This window comes from Apis laboriosa, unplaced genomic scaffold, assembly GCF_014066325.1.
Source record: "Apis laboriosa isolate Shangri-la unplaced genomic scaffold, ASM1406632v1 scaffold34_cov151, whole genome shotgun sequence".
NCBI classification, from domain to species: domain Eukaryota; kingdom Metazoa; phylum Arthropoda; class Insecta; order Hymenoptera; family Apidae; genus Apis; species Apis laboriosa.
The window spans coordinates 399,767-409,298 of NW_025222928.1; the positions used below are offsets into that span (position 1 = coordinate 399,767).

General features: G+C 36.5%; 1 long non-coding RNA gene across 2 annotated transcripts in view; it reads right to left on the reverse strand.

Annotated features, from left to right (window-relative positions):
- The window catches only part of LOC122714841, a 71,068-nt gene extending 62,716 nt beyond the window's left edge, over positions 1 to 8,352 (reverse strand). For both annotated transcript variants that reach the window (XR_006346722.1, XR_006346721.1), the window contains exons 1-3: positions 8,263 to 8,352; positions 7,887 to 7,986; positions 7,433 to 7,503 (exon numbers count right to left, since the gene is read on the reverse strand). This is a non-coding gene — a long non-coding RNA (uncharacterized LOC122714841). The remainder of the gene's footprint in view (positions 1 to 7,432; positions 7,504 to 7,886; positions 7,987 to 8,262) is intronic.
- Positions 8,353 to 9,532: the final 1,180 nt, after the last annotated feature.

The following is a 9,532-nucleotide window of genomic DNA, read 5'->3' on the forward strand; positions in this document are numbered from 1 at the left end:
CGATGCTTGACGCGGCGAATTCTCGAATTCGAGGCAAAGCCCAAGGGCCATCCGAGCGTGCCAATTTTTCATTAATTTTTCCCACGTAATTACGCGTAATCGCGTTACTTTCCAACTTTTCGGGGGAAAAGAGTGGGGGAACTTCGTTAAGCGCAACGCTTACTCTCGCCACGATTTCGCATCGCAATTAGGCAATCTTGGAAACCTCCCCTTCTCTCGTGGGATTCAGGATTTAAGGGATGTCGCGAGAATCACTAGGTTTCTTTTTTGTGGCGATGGTTTCGAACGGATAGAAAGTGAAGAAGAAACAGGATTTTGAAACATGGAAAATGTAAAAGGGATCAAAAGGGATTGGTAGAAATCAGTTGATTATTATTTGTACAACTTCTTTTTGGGAGGAGGAAAAAATTCTTTTTCTCGATATTTTCCCTTATGCTGTTAAAATTTTGCGATAAAAAGAAAAAAAAGAAATCGAATTCGTAGACAGTTTTGAACGTTTGTCGGATCAGTCGAAGGGAGTTGAAAGAGGAATCGTCCAAGATGTTAAAAGATCAAAAGGAAACGATGGGAATGAAGGATGACCGAAATGTAAACGAGAAGAATCAAAGAAACATCGCGATACGTAGAAGTGGGGAAGAATTAAGAGTGCAAAGAGAACCTCTGGCTCGTTTGAATGGTGCGAGTCTCGCCAAACAAAGAGGCGAACAATAATAATCAAAACGAAAGAGAAGTTAGACAGAGGAATAAGTAAAAGAAGGGTTAGAAGGTGTGTTCAGGAAAAATAAGCAAGTACTGTCAAGACGATCAAAAAATAAAATAAGATTGAGGAAAGATAATAAATAGAAGAGCTTTGAATTTAACAGTCATAGTTTCTAAGAAAACCTGTCTTCTCTTCAATTCTAAAATTTCGAGACATCGCGATGCATCGGCTAAAATCATCATGACTTAACATATTTTACGCCAGAAATTTGGATAAATCAATATTTTAATTTAATACAGCGTAACAAGGCTATAATATCACGCTTGCAACTGGTATATGAAATATATTTCATAGTGAGCGAGAAATAAAATGAAAAAAAAAAGAAAAAATACTAAAATTTCGATGAATGATCATTTCTGACATACGTAAATTATAGTTATATATAATCTAAATGACTCTCGTGTAACGAGAAATCCCTTAATTAGATACATTTAATATAAAATAATTAAATCAACGATAAACATTCTAATTTAAAAGTGCAATTGTCGATTCTATCTAATTAAAATTATTCTTTCACGCGAATGATCAAAATCGTTACATCTCGAAAGAGAGAAATTACACAAATTACGCGCGAAAAAAAGGGGGGGATGCTTTTAACAAATTATCCCTTTTCGCAGGGTACAAGGTGGTGAAGTGTCATAGGGCGGACTCGAGTGGAAAGGCATATATATAAGGGACGAAATTGCATCCATAAAAATCGCACTTTGACCGAACCACGTGTTTCCAATTCGCGTGTGTACAAACACATCTCGTGGATCGGGGAACAAGCAAGGGATGGATGGATGAGTGCATATTCGCTTGTGTACGGGGAGGTAAAAAAGAGAGGGAACTGGGGGAAAGGGGAGGGGAGGGGATAACAAGAGGTGGGAAGAGAGGAAACTGAAGAGGGGAGAAAAAAAAGGAGAAAAAAAAGAAGCGAGAGAAACTTTTTCAGTAGCCAGTTCTATTTCATCGAGGTCCCTTTCGGCCTCACCCTTACGAGTTCAGACCATTTTTATTGGCACCAGGCCATGAATTTAAAATTACGCCAATGGGGTACATTTAGCTCTTTGCCAGGCTTCGCTAATTTACTTCACGACGAATTCCTCCTCCACCGGCCAAATATCCTTACGCATTGTAGTCGAATGCTCTCACCCTGTCTCGTCGTTATTGTAAATATTTTTTGCAAAGTTTTAAACATTTCTAGGATACGTTAATTAATTAGATTTAGAGGATGATGATACGAAGGAGGGAATAGAATGTTTTATATTTTATATTATATTATTATATATTATATTATATTTTCATAAATAGAATTTATGAAAATTTATGAGGCGCAGAAAGAATAAAAATGATAACGCTCGAAGTATGAAAATATGAAAATATTATAAAATTTGGATAAATGATAAGTTTAAATAGTAGTAATATTTCTAATTTATCTAAATTTTAATAAGTTATAACATTTATCGAGTGTATGTATATGCATTTATTGGGAATCCGCAATGGAGAAAATGAATAATGAATAATGATACACGAGTCGTTGGGAACAAATATCGAGTAATTAGATACGATTTAGTAGAAGACGAGTCCCAAGGATCATCGACACGGATTCGATGACGATGTTAAACAACATCAGCAATGAGCCGAACGAATTAAAATTACGATATCAATCTACGAAATGTTCCAATTCTCGCGTATTCAAAAATATTATATCTTATATTATAAATCTTAAAATTTAATTCTTGCCAAAACTTGGTATAAAAACTTTATTGAAAATTATGTTCATACGTGTCGAGCAATTAAATTATCCGCGAAGAATGGGGGGAAATTTAAATTTAAAAGATTCGAAATGATTATTTAAAATACGTACAAATAAAGAAAAAAAATATACTCGACATCGAGTCGTGTGGAATAGAAGAAGAACGATTGATCGAAATAACAAATGAATTCCCGCGTGCGTGTTTTCTCCGATCCTGTTTAAATTAATCTCGAATTAATTCCAAGATCAAGAGCGACCACCGTGCACCCGTTTCACCGAACGAACATAGTGATGGAGGAGAGGAAATCAAAGGAAGACAGAAAAGGAACGGTGGAATTTCGACGTTTCATTCAATAAACAGGGGAATCCGGGGAGGGGGTGGATTCACAAGCGTTCCTCATGCGGCGATTGCAATCAGAGCTATGAGAAGCGTATTTCACGAGACTTCGTTTCTCGCGCGGCGAGCAATTGGACCAAAAAATCCGACGAATTGCGGTGTGCCTTAAATTTCATCGAAAAAGAAGGTAGAGATTGGCGCGGAGCGCGTGTATCCCAGAGCCACCGTCTGAAATGCGGAGAGAGTGCCGCCTGCCTCCGCCCCGAGAGAGAATTCGTCGATTGCGGAGGATAAAGGGTGGCGAGAGGAAGGTCGAGGGAGGCGAAGGGAGGATACAGGGCGCGACGTAGGAAAATAAAAGAGGAGAGGAGAGAGAGAGAGAGAGAGAGTGAGAGACCCAGAGAGTTCGGTCCAGTGTTTTCCAGCACTCTTCGAAAATTGCATGGCAGAGCCAGCATAAGTATTTTATATCAAATAGTTCAATGTTTGCCGAGCAACCGGAGCCAATTCGCCCGATGGCTATTCGACGCCAAGTTCAAAAATTTACGATAAAATTATTCGCGAATATTTGAATAGCAAGAGAAGTATCGGGGGCGGGATCGTTCGCTCTAATAATGCACCCATAGAGCAACCCCGCTCGGACAGAATACGGCAGTGATTGATTGATAGAATTCTTTAGAATATCTCTACTCCCAACCCCTCCCTGCCATCCGCCCTCTTCAATTTTCCATCCATTTGTTCCACTACCCCCCCTCGCCTCGTTGTTACATACCATTTCATCCGGGTGGCATTAACGCGGAATTTCGCAATATTTTCTCGCTTAGATCGTTGATCAGTGATCCCCCGTTTGATTTCAACGATCCTACTTTCCAACGAGCACGATTCGATGAACGTTTAAAAAAATCTTGCAAAAAAGATTGCCTTTTTTATAAGAATAATAATATCGTAACATGCAATAACGAAAATTCGGATTAATCGAAACGAAGAATTTCGCGTCATCAGAATCATTAGTAGTAATAGTAGCAGAGGTGTACAAAGGAGGCGTTTATGAAATTTTGATAACGCAACGTGGGACGTAACGACACGTTTAAAGGCTCGCGAGCGAGGTAAAAACAGAAAGGGGTTGGAAAGGGTTGACGTTGTGTGACGAGGTGAATCTCGACGAATCTCCTTCCGGGGGAGGGAGCAGGTCCGGTAGTTTCATTTCCTTTGCTCGCGTTCCACTCTCCGTTATTAGCCTAAGAGTCTGTGAAGTGGCGAGAGAAAGATAGGAGGAGAGCGTTTCGCGCAGTTGACCCTTCCTGGAGAAAGTGTCAAAGGAACGAACGTTTTCCCAAATTACGAGCCCACGGATAAACGCTCCGAGTAACGACGTTGCTCGGATAATCTTGTCCACCCTCCAACACCCTCTCGTTTTATACCCGCTCGAATTGTCACTTGCTGATGATGAAAATGGGCAAACCAATCTCCTTTGAAAATTGAATGACACAAATTGAAAACGCGAAGCATGATGAATTGCTCGTTAAATTGTCTCAAAATTGTTTAACGATATGAAACAATGTATTCGACGGGAGTGATTTCATCGTAATTTTCTAATTATCAAGGCTTAAATCGACTCGGATTGATCCCTATATTTGAATCGAAATAGGATATTTCAATCAATTGAGACACGAGGGAAATACGCGTTTACCTTACTCTTTTTTAAAAAAAGAAAAAAAGAAAGAAAAATGAGAGCATAACACTTTGAAACTTTCGATAAAAAATTCAAAAGCTCGTTATCATCCAATAACGAAATTACTTAAAGAAATATCCACGATAAGGATAGAGATTGCCCGATCATCGCTGCCCGCTATCAAAGAGTAATGGTTAAAGTTCCACGCTAACTTCTCGATAGAAATACCTCCATTAGCATTTCTCTTCCTCATTTTTCTTTTTTTCACGGTCGCATCAACAAAATAATTTTCAGAATAATTCGCAAACGGGAACTTTTCTGAATTGCTCTCGCTCACACGCCCCCTCCTCCTCGTTTCCCCTTTCGCTACGACGATCGTTATTATCGTTAGAGACACGCGTTGTACGTCCACAAAGTCGAAAAATAGTCCTCGTATTTATCAGGAAACGAGCGAAACTTTCTATTCCCCCCGCAATTCCCCGAGATTCTATTGTCGCGCGACACGCAGTATTTCTCTCGAATTTCGCGCGTTTCAAGGGAAAGAAACTTTTTTCACAGCGCCGTAATATTTCCCTACTCGCTTATAACTTTATTTAATAACGGAGACTAATACCACATGCCCTGCTATACGTTCCTTATTTATTTCTGTTCCGGGGCACGGCTCCTCTCTCTCTCTCTCTCTCTCTCTCTCTCTCTCTCTCTCTCTCTCTCTCTCTCTCTTTCTTTCTCTCGCATTATCCTCTCGCGCAGTTCTTTATTATGATGCACCGCATAAAAGCATCATTACGTGATTTCTCACAATGATAAATTGTTTGCCCCGTTGAAATATTCTATCCAGTCATCCCTCCTCTCTCCCCTTTTCTCTCCCCCTTTCCTCTCTTTCTCTTTTTTCTTCGAGAAAGTAAATAATATCGAAGAAAATAAAAATTCGTTACGAGGGCTATTGTGCTGAAACAATGGCAGGGATGGAAAACAAAAGGATAAAAAGATGGAAAGAGAAGGCGAAAAGATGGAAGAGGAGGTGGAGGAGGAGGGTGGAAAGGTGGAGTATAATAATCCACGCGGACGGATAATGTGCAACGTTGTAACAATTTACCTCTCTCGAAGAGGTATGAAATTATTTCGACGGAGGGCTAAAGAGAATTGGTCACAATGGTCCGACGGGCCCATTGTAACCATCTGCACAGTCCTATCGTAAATACGAATACTCCGAAGGAAGTAACATGATAATGGATGAAAGTGTGAATTATATTATTTTCAAAAAATTATCGCGAAACGAGGATGGTGGTCAGCTCTTGACCCCTCGACAAATCGTTACTTTTATCGCGAGTTCAAAGTTAGGAGAAATTCATACGACAACTTGAGGGAACTCTTCCTTAAGTTTCAAGAAAAATTGTTCAAATCTGATCAAGATTGAATAAACCAGAAGAAACCAGAAAGAGATTTCATCACTGTCTTGATTAATTTTTCATCAATCGATTTTTCGATAACGATTTTCGATCCTCGATTTCACAATTTCCCTAATTCTTTTTTAAATATCCTAAAATCTTCTATCTTATAATATTCTATAACAAAGAGCCCGCCATTTAGTTTGGCCTGCTCGAGTGGCCCCCCATTTCGGAATCCCAGAGTCGTTTCAAAGCAAACACGGAAACGAAGAATTATCCTAACAGAGCGGCAGATACACCCCCAACTCCCGGATTCGCGCGAAGAATCTTTATACGAGATGTTTTTTCCCTGGTTGAATAACATCCCGCCCTTTTTCACGCCACTACGCAGCCGATACGTTTTTTTCCCATCGAACCACGTGCCTCCACATAACGTGTCAATGGTAGGAAACGAACGTCTCATCCTATATTAGCCTAGTTTCGGCCCATTTCTTTTTTTTTTTTTTTTTTTTTTTGTTCCCTTCCCTCCCTTCCCTTTCTTTCTTTTTCCAAGTCAGTTTCAGCCGGTTTCCATGGAAGTGGTGGAATTTCAACGTGGATGGTAAGGATGATATATCGATGATACACGTGAAGGCCGTGTTTGTGTTTTCTATTAGGCTAATCAGGACCGTGACTGGGAATACAGGCGGGTAAATGTGTGCCAACTCGGCTAAGGAAGACATGTGTATCCGACTTGTGTACGTGTATGGAGTGCCTTTATGCGAGTACGTAGGATACATAAAGGGGTGGAATCGAGGGTGAAGTGTATATACCCGGAGTAATACAAACGGAAACGAGACTGGTATGGAACTAACAACTGAACCGAGTATACGGTGAGCTATATAAATTGAAGGTTTAAGGAATAACACAGGGGAGATGGTCGGTTGTCATCGCGGAAAAATTCGTATGAATTCCTAATGTTTAGGATACTTGATCTTTCGGGAAGATTTTAACAACGGATGAAAACACGAGATATATGTGTATGTACGGGTATATCATTGGATTGTCGCTTGCGCAACGAAATAAAAATAAAGCAAAGTGTTATTTGTTGTTTGTTCTCTCTGACTTGAGATAATATTTTGTGGAAGTGTTTCTACTAATGGATATGTATGTATGGATGAATATGTATTTATGACTTAAATTCATTGATTAGATATTTATTTATCAATCAATATTAAATGTAATTCCTGCCTATATGAAAACTATATTTCTTTTTTATTCCTACCTGGCAGAAATCTAAAACTATCACTACATACTTATCACCTACATACTTATCACATCTATATATATTTATAGAAAACAACTTCTACATACTTATAGAAAAGATTTGTATAGAAAATTTATCTAAACTCGTTTAGATAAAAGCTTATTTAAAAGTTTTAATCAAGGAAATAGAAATTTCTTTCCATTAATCTTATAACGCTCTTAATAATAAGTAAGAGTTAATAGTAAGTAAGAATTAATGATAAAACAAAAAGTATTTAATAGATAAACTTACCATTTTCTTTCATTCAGATGTAATCCAAATCTTTCTCGTATTTATTTAAGATGCTTCTTGCGAGTTAATATCTGAAACAAATTTATTTATTGGATTAGCAATAAAAAAAGAAGAGACAATTGATAGATAAAAAGAAAATAAATTAAAGGTAAAAGGTATGTAATAAAAATGTTATGAAATTATTTGCAATTTCAAATATTTTAATATATAAGATTTATTATTATTATATAAAAAAAACCTAACAAAATTATAATATATATATCAAAAAATATATATATTATAGCAATATTTTTTATGATAAATACAATATATAATAAGAAATGTTGGAAAAAAATACATTTAATAACTAGGAGAGCTAAATAATTATTGTATCTTCATTTTAATAAATAAATAAAAAAACAATAGAAAATTGTTCTAAATACATTTATTTCTCGTAAAAAAAGTAAAATATTACCTGATATGTCATGATATGGCTATAAATTGTCGTGAGATATGCATGCTTCCTTCCCAAGTCACAATAAGAACACAAGAATTACAATTCACAGAACGATAATCTGCACAAATAAAATTAAAAGTAATGAAAAAAATGTATAAAATTGCAAATAAATTAAAATAAGCAATAAGAATATCGAAATTCTAACTGAAAGACATATAAACTACCGATAACCTCAATAGCGAGATACGCAATCGAAAGAAAAAGTACAAAAAAAACTTAAAAAACTAATTAATTTTGATTTAACAATGTTTAATAAGTTATTGAATAAGTAAAGCTAACAATAATATATAAATTGAACAACAAAATAAGAATAAAATTATTAGAAATTACTTACTGCGTAGTTAAAATTTCGCACTCGACGGATGACGCACCTTGTCACGATGATTTTCGACAGACGAATGACGCCCCGCGCCACAGGTTCGCCTAGGACGCTTCTAATTGGCTGGCGTAATATAGTTCCTTATTCGCTCAAACCGCGCGAAAATTGAAATATTATATAATACGCATTAATTATGGATTTTTATAATATTAGAATTCCGGAAAGTTTATTTATTAAAAATAAATATTAATATTAAATAAACATTAATTGTTAAAATTAATTTAATATAAAAGTTGTAAAAATTATAAAAAGAAACATACTAATAAATAAAATAATCACTTAATTACTCAATAATAAATACTCAATATTTATAATTTTAACAAATAAACATATCGTTAAAATTCATTTTAATATTAAAGAATTTTCAATTTTAAAGAAATTGAAAATATTTTAGAAAGAAAATAAATACAATACATAAATTTAATGAATAAATAAATAAACAAAATAAATCAATAAATACATTGGATGACAAATTTTCTTATTTACTCTTCATCATCCATACAACATTTTTGACCATGTCAACCACATAATCGTTTATATATAAAAGATATAATAATTATTCATAAATAAAAACAAGAAAGAAATGAAAAATACTTTCAATACTTCAAAATAGAAAACTTAATAAAATCTTAGAATCCTGAATCCAAACCTGCAATATTTTCAAAACAATTTTTCTCGCAAAATTTCTTAAAAACGATTCGCCTGTTGTAGATAGCCCGGCTCGTTGTCAAAAAGGAACACCGGTTCGTGCCGTAAAACTCTTAACCGGCCGAGAAAAATGAATGCCTGGGGTGGCCATGACTAAAGTACGATTGTCCATATTTCAGACGTCGAGAAAGAAACGTAAGCACCTTTTCGTGACTGGGATAGGGTAAGTGTGAAAAAAATCATACTCCAGAATCGGCCGAGGAAAGTCTACAAGCAGGGGCTTGTGTCGAACGAGGGAAAAGAAACGGGATAGGTTGGGGAGGGGATTGGGAGAGAACAGTCTAAAGAGACATTCCCTTCGAATACTCGAAGACCAAGGGAATTTGTAACTTTATAAGTCGGCCAACTCGGCGTGCTCCACGCGCGAAAGTATTAAGTACGATGATATATATCGGTAATATACTTTCGGTGTGTCTGCCGGGATTTTCGAACCGACGATCGAATCAACGCTGGTCTCAAAGGGAAGCTTGCCGTTCTACTTACTCCCAGCTTCGAATCTCCACGGCACGAAGTACCA